Raw genomic sequence first — 11,568 nt, forward strand, 5'->3', positions numbered from 1 at the left:
GTCCTCGAGGTCCGCCACACCTCCGGGGAAACTGTCCCTGAGAAAAGATCTCCAGGAACCGCTTCGCCGAGGCTGGGAAATGCTGTTCACAGGAAGTAAGGCAAGCGAATCTCCTGCAGAGTAAAAGAGGCCTTACAGTCCCTGGAGGAGCAGGCTGCCAGAGTGTGTGAAACCTGACTGTTGCCTTACTGGCCTCAGCTCCGCCATTGCCTGTTCATCCGAGCTAGCACCCAGGCCTACTTGGAAAAGCATTTGGGTGCAGATTTCTACAAAGTGCCAAGGGCTACAGCAGTGAGAATTCTCTCAGTGGTAAGGGAGAGCATTTTATGGATTCTCAAGCTGTTTTCTGAATGACAGCATCAAAATGAACAGAGAGAATCAGGCTCTCTGTGCCCCTATGTTAGGTACGCAGCTTCACACACAGAGGTGTCTCTATAGGAGCCAAGAATGCTCCTGAGAGATGAGGTTCACAAGAGGTCTGCTACAGAGCATAGACCTGTCCATGTGGTCTTGCCTTCCCCTGTGACTTTGGGCCCCGGGCTCGGCCCCAGCTCCGTGGAAACAAGCCCTGAGAAAATATCTTCAAGACCCGCTTTTCCCAGAGGCTGGGAACTGGAGTTCATAGGAGGAGAGAAAAGCAAGCCTCCTTCGGGCACGAAATGCAGCCAACCTGCCTGTGTTTTGAAGCCTCTATTTGGAAGGAATGGGTTAGCTTCTCCTAAAGGAGACCTCCAGATCTGCTCAGAAGTCGGTAATTCCAGAGGCAAGGTGCTGGTTCCTGACTGCCCTTTGCCAGCCTTGCAAAGACATTCCAAGATTCTAGAGTTATATTCCATGAAGGAGCAGGCTTCGGGAATGTGTCAGAGGGGACTGGCTCCTTATTGGCCTCAGCTCAGCTATTGCCTTTCCATTCAAACTAGGACAAGGGCCTAGTTTATGAAGTGTAAGGGTCTTCTTCTTTGAAACTGCCAAGGGCTACAGCAATGAGACTTCTGTCAAGGCGAGGGAAGCCTAAGAGGACGGATTCTCAAGCAGGTGCTTTGCTACAAAGCATCAGCACCCCACGGAGAGAACCAAGATCCCTGTTCCCCAATGTTGGGAGTGTAGCTTCACACACAGAGTTGTCTCTATAGGAGCCAAGAATGTTCCTGAGAGATTAGGTTCACTAAACCTCTCCTACAGAGCATAGACCTGTCCATGTGGTTTTTCCTTCCCCTGTGAGTTGGGTCCTCGAGGTCCACCACACCTCCGGGGAAACTGTCCCTGAGAAAAGATCTCCAGGAACGGCTTCGCTGAGGCTGGGAAACGCTGTTCACAGGAAGTAAGGCAAGCGAATCTCCTGCAGAGAAAAAGAGGCCTTACTGTCCCTGGAGGAGCAGGCTGCCAGAGTGTGTGAAACCTGACTGTTGCCTTGCTGGCCTCAGTTCCACCATTGCCTGTTCCTCCGAACTAGGACCCAGGCCTATTTGGAGAAGCGTTTGGGTGCGGATTTCTACAAAGTGACAAGGGCTACAGCAGTGAGAATTCTCTCAGCGGTCAGGGAGAGCATTTTATGGATTCTCAAGCTGTTTTCTGAACGACAGGGTCAAAATGAACTGAGAGAATCAGGCTCTCTGTGCCCCTATGTTAGGTACGCAGCTTCACACACAGAAGTGTCTCTATAGGAGCCAAGAATGTTCCTGAGAGATGAGGTTCACTAGAAGTCTGCTACAGAGCATAGACCTGTCCATATGGTTTTGCCTTGCCCTGTGAGTTGGGTCCCTGAGGTCCGCCCCAGCTCAGGGGAAGGAGCCCCTGAGAAAAGATCTCCAGGGACCGCTATTCCCCCAGGCTGGCAAACGCAGTTCACAGGAGGTAACGCAAGCGAGCCTCCTGCAAGGCACAACAGGCCTTAGTGTCCCTGGACGATCAGGCTGCAAGAGTGTGTGAGACCTGACTGGTGCCTTACTGGCCTCAGCTCCGCCATTGCATGTTCCTCTGAACTAGGACCCAGGCCTACTAGGAGAAGGGTTTGGGTATGGATTTCTAAATACTGCCAAGGGGTATAGCAATGAGAACTGTGTCACGGGTAAGGAAGAGCATTGTATGGATTTTCAAGCTGTTGTTTGAACGACAGCTTCAAAGATGCACAGAGAGGATCAGACTCTGTGTCTCCATGTTCGGTACACAGCTTCACAGACAGGGGTGTCTCCATAGGAAACAAGAACGTTCCTGACAGAGTGAGGTTCACTAGAGCTCTCCTAGAGAGCAAAGACTTGTCCATGTGGTTTTTCTTCCCCTGTGCGTTTGGGGATCCAGGCTTGGCCCCAGCTCCGTGGAAACAACCTCTGAGAAAAGATCTTCAAGATCCGCTTTTCCCAGAGGCTGGGATGTGGGGTTCATAGGAGGCGGGAAAAGCAGGCCTCCTTCAGAGAGCAAGAGGCAGCCAAGCGGCCTGCGTTTGGAAGCCTCTATTTGGAAGAATGGGTTAGCTTCCCCTAAGGGAGACCTCCAGATCTGTTCAGAAGTCGGTAATTCCAGAGGAAGTGTGCAGGGTCCTGACTGCCCTTTGCCAGCCTTGCAAAGACATTCCTAGATTCTACAGTTATCTTCCTGAAGAAGCAGGCTTTGGGAATATGTCAGACTTGACTGGCGCCTTATTGGCCTCAGCTCAGCTATTGCCTTTCCTTTCAAAGTAGGACAAGGCCCTACTTTATGAAGGGTAAGGGTCTTCTTCTTTCCAAACTGCTGAGGGCTACAGCAATGAGACCTCCGTAAATGCGAGGGAAGCATAAGCGGATGGATTATCAGGAAGGTTCTTTGCCACCAAGCATCAGCACCCCACGGAGAGAATCAGGCTCCCTTTGCCCCTATGTGGGGTGTGTAGATTCACACACAGTGGTGTCTCTACAGGAGCCAAGAATGTTCCTGAGAGATGAGGCTCACAAGAGCTCTCCTACAGAGTGCTCACCTGTACATGTGGTTTCGCCTTCCCCTGTGAGTTGGGTGCCCGAGGTCCACCCCAGCTCCGAGAAAACAGCCTCTGAGAAAAGATCTCCAGGAACCGCTTTTCGCCCAGGCTGGGAAAAGCTGTTCACAGGAAGTAAGGCAAGTGAGCCTCCTGCAGAGAAAAAGAAGCCTTACTGTCCCTGGAGGAGCAGGCTGCCAGAGTGTGTGAAAACTGACTGGTGCCATACTGGTCTTAGCTCCGCCATTGCTTGTTCCTCCGAACTGGGACTCAGGCCTACTTGGAGAAGGGTTTAGGTGCAGATTTCTACAAACTGCCAAGGGCTACTGCAATGAGAACTCTCTCAGAGGTAAGGGCGAGAATTGTATGGATTCTCAAGCTGTTTTCTGAACGACAGCATTAAACCTGCACAGAGAGAATCAGGCTCTTTGCCGCCATGTTGGGTACGCAGTTTCACACACAGAGGTGTCCGCATAGGAGCCAAGAACGTTCGTCAAAGACTGAGGTTCACTAGTGCTCTCTTAGAGAGCAAAGACTTGTTCATGTGGTTTTGCCTTCCCCTGTATGTGTGGGTCTCTGGGCACAACCCCAGCTCCGTGGAAACAACCCCTGAGCAAAGATCTCCAAGATCTGCTTTTCCCCCATGCTGGAAACCAGGGATCATAGGAGGCAGGAAAAGCAAGCCTCCTTCAGGCAAGAAGAGGCAGCCAACTAGCCTGTGTTTGGAAGCCTCTATTTGCAAGGAATGGGTTAGCTTCTCCAGAAGGAGAGCTCCAGATCTGCTCAGAAGATAGATATTCCAGAGGCAGGGTCGAGGTTCCTGACTGCCCTTTGCCAGCCTTGCAAAGACATTCCTAGATTCTAGCAATATTTTCCATGAAGGAGCAGGCATCGGGAATATGTCAGAGTTGACGGGTGCCTTACTGGCCTCAGCTCAGCTATTGCCTTTCCTTTCAAACTAGGATCAGGGCCTACTTGGTGAAGGGTAAGGGTCTACTTCTTTCCCAACTGCCAAGAGACACAGCAATGAGACCTCTGTCAAGGCGAGGGAAGCGTAAGCAGATGGATTCTCAAACAGGTGCTTTGCCACAAAGCATCAGCACCCCACGGAGAGAATCAGGCTCCCTGTGCCCCTATGTTCGGTGTGTAGCTTTACACACAGAGGTGTCTCTGTACGAGCCAAGAATGTTCCTAAGAGATGAAACACACTGACGTCTCCTACAGAGCATAGACCTGTCCATGTGGTTTTTCCTTCCCCTGTGAGATGGGTCCCCGAGGTCCACCCCAGCTCTGGGGATAGAGCCCCTGAGAAAAGATCTCCAGGAACCGCTTTTTGCCCAGGCTGGGAAACGCAGTTCACAGGAGGCAAGGCAAGCGAGCCTCCTGCAGGGAAAAATAGGCCTTACTGTCCCTGGAGGAGCAGGCTGCCAGAGTGTGTGACACCTGACTGGTGCCTTACTGACCTCAGCTCCGCCATTGCATGGCCATCCAAACCAGGACCCAGGCCTACTTGGAGAAGGGTTTGGGTGCGGATTTGTAAAAACTGCCAAAGGCTACAGCAATGAGAAGTCTCTCAGATGTAAGGGAGAGCATTGTATGGATTCTCAAGCTGTTGTTTGAACGACAGCTTCAAAGCTGCAAAGAGAGAATCAGGCCCTGTGTGCCCCCTTGTTGGGTACACAGCTTCACACACAGGGGTGTCTCCATAGGAGTCAAGAACGTTCCTGACACAGTAAGTTTCACTTAGAGGTCTCCTGGAGAGCAAAGACTTGTCCATGTGGTTTTCCTTCCCCTGTGCGATTGGGTCTCTGGTCTCGGCCCCAGCTCCATGGAAACAACCCCTGAGAAAATATCTTCAAGATCCGCTTTTCCCAGAGGCTGGGAACAGGGCTTCATAGGATGCGAGAAAAGCAGGCCTCCTTCGGGCGCGAAAAGGCAGCCAACTGGCCTGTTTGGAAGCCTCTATTTGGAAAGAATGGGTTAGCTTCTCCTAAAGGAGACCTCCAGATCTGCTCAGAAGTCGGTAATTCCAGAGGCAGGGTGCTGGTTCCTGACTGCCCTTTGCCAGCCTTGCAAAGACATTCCCAGATTCTAGAGTTATTTTCCATGAAGGTGAAGGCTACGGGAGTATGTCAGACTTGGCAGGCACCTTATTGGCCTCAGCTCAGCTATTACCTTTCCATTCAAACTAGGACAAAGGCCTACTTTATGAAGGGTAAGGGTCTTCTTCTTTCCAAACTGCCAAGGGCTACAGCAATGGGACCTCTGTCAAGGCGAGGGAAGCCTAAGTGGATGGATCATCAAGCAGGTGCTTTGCCACAAAGCATCAGCACCCCACGGGGAGAATCAGGCTCCATTTGCCCCTATGTTGGGTGTGTAGCTTCACATACAGAGGTGTCTCTATAGGAGGCCAGAATGTTCCTGAGAGATGAGGTTCACTAGAGCTCTCCTACAGAGCATAGACCTGTCCATATGCTTTTGCCTTCCCCTGTGAGTTGGGTCCTCGAGGTCCTCCCCAGCTCCGGGGAAGGAGCCCCTGAGAAAGGATCTCCAGGGACCTCTTTTCCCCCAGGCTGGGAAATGCAGCTCACAGGAGGGAAGTCAAGTGAGCCTCCTGCAGGGAAAAAGAGGGCTTACTGTCCCTGGACGATCAGGCTGCAGAGTGCGTGAGACCTGACAGGTGCCTTACTGGCCTCAGCTCCGCCATTGCATGTTCCTCCGAACTAGGACCCAGGACTACTTGGAGAAGGGTTTGGGTGCGGATTTCTAAAAACTGCCAAGGGCTACAGCAATGAGAACTCTGTCACGGGTAAGGAAGAGCATTGTATGGATTTTCAAGGTGTTTTTTGAACGACATCTTTAAAGCTACACAGAGAGAATCAGGCTCTCTGGCCCCCATGTTGGGTACGCAGCTTCGCACACAGGGGTGTCTCCATATGAATCAAGAATGTTCGTGACAGAGTGAAGTTCACTAGAGCTCTCCTAGAGAGCAAAGACTTGTACATGTGGTTTTTCTTCCCCTGTGCGTTTGGGGCTCCAGGCTCGGCCCCAGCTCCGTGGAAACAACCTCTGAGAAAAGATCTTCAAGATCCGCTTTTCCCAGAGGCTGGGATGTGGGATTCATAGGAGGCGGGAAAAGCAGGCCTCCTTCAGAGAGCAAGAGGCAGCCAAGCGGCCTGCGTTTGGAAGCCTCTATTTGGAAGAATGGGTTAGCTTCCCCTAAGGGAGACCTCCAGATCTGTTCAGAAGTCGGTAATTCCAGAGGCAGGGTGCAGGCTCCTGACTGCCCTTTGCCAGCCTTGCAGAGACATTCCTAGATTACAGCGTTATTTTCCATGAAGGAGCAGGCTTCGGGAATATGTCAGACTTGACTGGCGCCTTATTGGCCTCAGCTCAGCTCTTGCCTTTCCTTTCAAACTAGGACAAGGGCCCACTTTATGAGAGGTAAGGGTCCTCTTCTTTCCAAACTGCCAAGGGCTACTGCAATGAGACCTCTGTCAAGGCGAGGGAAGCGTAAGCTGATGGATTTTCAAGCAGGTGCTTTGCCAAAAAGCATCAGCACCCCACGGAAAGAATCTGGCTCCCTTTGCCCCTACGTTGCGTGTGTAGCTACACACAGAGGTGTCTCGATAGGAGCCAAGAATGTTCCTGAGAGAGGAGGTTCACTGTTGGGGGCCAGAGTGAGGCACTCCGCCCATGGCAAAGGTCATGAGGAAGGAGGCTCGACATACGCAAAGGCGGGATCGAGCCTCAGGAGTCCCCCTGGAAATCCTCGAGCATCTACCCCCATAACCAGAGCCTGCCTACCTTACTACTTTGTGCTCTCACCTACACCTCTGACTTTACGGGGGGCTGTCCCCCACCACCTCTTTCGGAGAAGGAGTTAACCTAGAGCTCCAGTTGATAAAAACCCCTGGGTGTGACAAGAGTGTTTTAACCTACAAACTCCTCTGAAGGTTCTCTAGCCTGCCTGACAGGCTTGTCCGGCCACATGTGATTGCTCACAGCCTCCCAACCATGAGAGGCACGAGATGCTTTAAACCTTCTAAAAACAGGTTCCTTAGAAAAGTTAGAAAATTATTAGTATAAGTATAATGGGCTGATTAGAAATCATATTGGTGAAGGGTTTTTCATTTGTTGAGCTGATGTTTACTGCTAAGTCTCCACATCCCCTGCCCTTATACACATTAATGAATATATAGAAGTAATAAGTATTAACCTTTGATATAAATCACGTTAGACCTTAGGCTAAGTAAATTCTTTCCTTAACTAAAACCCACTACACCCTCACCCTATAGGAATGTAACTTTATTTGGGTGGCGTCTGTTTTAAGAATAATCACCCCTGGAGAAATAAGTGTCCTGGTTGACTGACCGCTGTCACAAGGAGAGGGTCGTAAATTGTCAGCAGGCCCCCCGGCCAGAAGATGATGTAACACCCCTAAGACCTCTGTATACTTTTGTATGAAGCACCTGACTTTGATAAAAGTCAGGACTGCTGACCCCACGTGACTCTTGCATAACATCTCAGTGTATAAAAGTAGACCATGGAAAATAAAGAATTGGGATCAGTTTCTCGAAATACTGGTCTCCCCATGTCTCTCTCTCTCTCCCTCACTCTGGTTGAGTCTCCATCTGGAGCGCGGAACCCACCAAGCTTACTAATTTTGCCTGGGCTTCTAAGATCCGACCGGGGAGGCCTCAGTGTCTCCTCTTCTTCGGGAGAATGGAAGGACGCCTGCGGCCTACGTAAGTGGTGCAAGCTTCTTGTCTTGAAGTTTTATTGGTCCCCCGCGTAAACCAAGCTACTCAGCCTCTTTTCTCCAATGAATTTTCCTACTGAGCTATCCTCATTTTATTACTCTTTATATCCTTAATTAACGTTTAATTAAGCAGTTGTTCCCTGACCCTCGCCTACGCCATCTCTGCTTCGAATACCCTGGATCAGCTGGGGCTGGACCCCGGCAGTTCACTAGAGATCTCCTACAGAGCATAGACCTGTCCATTTGGTTTTGCCTTCCCCTGTGAGTTGGGTCCCCGAGGTCCGCCCCAACTCCGGGGAAACAGCCCCTGAGAAAAGATCTCCAGGAACTGCTTTCCGCCCAGGCTGGGAAACGCTGTTCACAGGAAGTAAGGCAAGCGAGCCTCCTGAAGGGAAATAGAGGCCTTACTGTCCCTGGAGGAGCAGGCTGCCAGAGTGTGTGACACCTGACTGGTGCCTTACTGGCCTCAGCTCCGCTATTGCATGTTCATCTGAACTTGAACCCAGGCCTACTTGGAGAAGTGTTTGTGTGCCGATTTCCAGAAACTGCGAAGGGCTACAGCAATGATAACTCTCTCAGTGGTAAGGGAGAGCATAGTGTGGATTCTCAATTTGTTGTTTGAACGACAGCGTCAAAGCTGCACAGAGAGAATCAGGTCTCTGTGTCTCTATGTTGGCTATGCAGCTTCCCACACAGAGATGTCCCCGTTGGAGCCAAGAACATTCCGCATAGACTGAGGTTCACTAGAGCACTCCTAGAGAGCAAAGACTTATCCATGCGGTTTTCCCTTCCCCTGTGCGTGTGGGCTCCGGGATCAGCCCCTGCTCCGTGGAAACAGCCTCTGAGAAAAGATCTCCAAGAACCTCTTATCCCCCAGGCTGGGAAGCGGAGTTCGCAGGAGGAGGGATAAGCAAGCTTCCTTCGGCAAGAAGAGACAGCCAACCGGCCTGTGTTTGGAAGCCTATATTTGCAAGGAATGGGTTAGTTTCTCCTGACCGAGACCTCCGGATGTGCTGAGAAGATAGAAATTCCAGAGGCAGGGTCGAGGTTCCTGACTGCCCTTTGCCAGCCTTGCAAAGACATTCCCAGATTCTAACGTTATTTTCCATGAAGGAGCAGGCATCGGGAATATGTCAGACTTGACTGGCGCCTTATTGGCCTCAGCTCAGCTACTGCCTTTCCATTCAAACAAGGACAAGGGCCTACTTGGTGAAGGGTAAGGGTCTGCTTCTTTCCAAACTGCCAAGGACTACAGCAATGAGACCTCTGTCAAGGTGAGGGAAGCCTATGCGGATGGATTCTTAGCAGGTGCTTTGCCACAAAGCATCAGCACCCACGGAGAGAATCAGACTCCCTTTGCCACTATGTTGGGTGTGTAGCTTCATGCACAGAGGTGTCTTTGTAGAAGCCAAGAATGTTCCTGAGAGATGAGGTTCACTAGAGCTCTCCTACAGAGCATAGACCTGTCCATGTGGTTTTGTCTTCCCCTGTGAGTTGGGCCCCCGAGGTCCGACCCAGCTCCAGGGAAACAGCCCCTGAGAAAAAATCTCCAGGAACAGCTTTGCGCCCAGGCTGGGAAATGCAGTTCACAGGAGGCAAGGCAAGCGAGCCTCCTGCAGGGAAAAAGAGGCCTTACTGCTCCTGGACGATCAGGCTGCAAGAGTGTGTGAGACCTCACTTGTGCCTTACTGGCCTCAGCTCCGCCGTTGCCTGTTGTTCCGAGCTAGGACCCAGGCCTACTTGGAGAAGGGTTAGGGTGCGGATTTCTACAAACTGTCAAGGACTACAGCAATGAGAATTCTCTTAGCAGTAAGGGAGAGCATTGTATGGATTCTCAAGCTGTTGTTTGAATGACAGCTTCAAAGCTACACAGAGAGAATCAGGCTCTCTGTTCCCCTATTTTGGCTGTGCAGCTTCACACACAGAATTTGACTCTGTTGGAGCCAGAAATATTCCTGAAAGACTTAGGCTCACCAAAGCTGTCCTCCAGAGCAAAGACATTGGATGTGGTTTTGCCTTCCCTTGTCAGTATGGGTCCCCTAGCTTGGCCCCAGCTCCGGGGATACAGCCTCTGAAAAAAATCTTGCAAGAAGCGATTTTTCCTCCAGGCTGTTAAGCGGAATTCGCAGTTTGCAAGTTAAGGAAGCCTGCTTCGTGGAAGAGCAAGCAGCCAACTGGCCCTGTGTTAGGAAGCCTGTATTTGAAAGGAATGGGTTAGCTTCTACAGCGGGAGAACCTCAGATCTGCTCAGGGGGCTGAAATACTAGAGTCAGGGTCGAGGTTCTCCCTTGTCCTTTGCGCACCTTGCAAAGACATTCCTAGCTTCTAGCGTTAGTGTCCCTGTAGTAGCAGGCTGCAGGAGCGTGTGATAAATGACTGCCACGTTCCTGTCCTCAGCTCCGCTATTAACTTTCTATTCGAACTAGAACCCAGGCCTACTTTGAGAGGGGTTAGGGTCCAGTGTTTCCAAACTGCCAAGGGCTACGGCAATGCGAGCTCTGTCAGAGGTAAGAAAAGAGCAATTGGTTGGATTCTTCAGCTGCTGCGTGGCTGCACAGCTTCCGCGCTGCATGGAGAGCATGAGGCTCCTTGTGGCCCTATTTTGGGTACGCAGCAACATGCACACAGAATGTCTGTGTTCACTTATGTACAGGCTTATGTACACTAGAGCTCTCCTACAGAGCAAAGACCACTCAGTGGGCTCCAAGAGATACCTGTCGCGGCTCGAGAAGAGAGTGGAGTCCTTTGCTTCCCCTCGAGATGAGGCCTGACTCCCCGGGTGAGTATGGAATGCAACCCCAAATCCCTGTCGCCTATGGAGAGGAACATTAAGTCCTGGATACAAGCCTAGATGAGGTCTAGTTTGCCCTTCAGTGAATGGAGCCCAATCCACAGCTCTCCCTGGCAACTCGAATGGAAGATTAGACTTCCTGGGCCAACACAAGAGGAAGCCTGAATTCCCCGTCGTAACTCGAGAATCCCACCGAAACTCGAGAAAATCCACGTGCTTCCCTCGTCATCGCAAGATGAGGCCCTTTGTCCGCTACAGCATCTCAAGAGAAGTCCCACGTTCCATCCTGAAGTGCGAAACGGTACTTGGCACCCTTGATGCGACCCCAAAATTTCCGCGACATACCAGACTCACTCAAGGGGAACACCGAGGTTCCCGGCACCACTCCATCTGAGCCCCTTCTCCTCTCCTGATTGCGACAGGAGGGTCGACTCCCCTTCTCTGTCTGCAAGGGGTTCCCGACCTTCCGGGCGCACCTCAGGATGAGGCCGGTCTCATGAGGAAGTTCGAGACGTAGCCTCGTGGGTGGTGCCACATGCCGAAAGACCCCAATTTCACGGTCCACTCTTGAAAAGAACCCGATGCCAGCACACCTCTTTGAAGGAAAACCTGTGGATGAAGGCACAACACGAAGGGGCACTGACACCCGCGTGCATCGTCCAGAAAAACCCGCAGGTCCCACAGACATTTCGACAAGTGGCCTGTCACCCTGTAAACAACTCGAAAGGCAAACGAAGGTCCATTCCTCAACAGAAGACTAGGTGTGACTCTCTTGTCCCTACTCTGCAGGGACCATGGGATCCGAGTCAGAAACGGAGAGGAAGCCTGAGGTTCCTGCGTCCACTCGAGATGAGGCCCTCTTCCATTGCACCACACCCAGTGGAGTCCCGAGAGGCCCCTACCAACTCCACAGTATCCCTGAGTTCTCAGAGGCACAATGAGAAGCTCCCTGAGGTCACAGGCACAAGTCGAGGGAACCCTGGGTTTTCTGCCATGACTCGAGAAAGACCTCGAGAGTGCTTCAAAATGTGTTGAGTCGCGATTCCCCTACCATGACTCGAGAGCCAT

This window comes from Bubalus kerabau, unplaced genomic scaffold (genome assembly GCF_029407905.1).
Source record: "Bubalus kerabau isolate K-KA32 ecotype Philippines breed swamp buffalo unplaced genomic scaffold, PCC_UOA_SB_1v2 scaffold_30, whole genome shotgun sequence".
NCBI classification, from domain to species: Eukaryota; Metazoa; Chordata; class Mammalia; order Artiodactyla; family Bovidae; genus Bubalus; species Bubalus kerabau.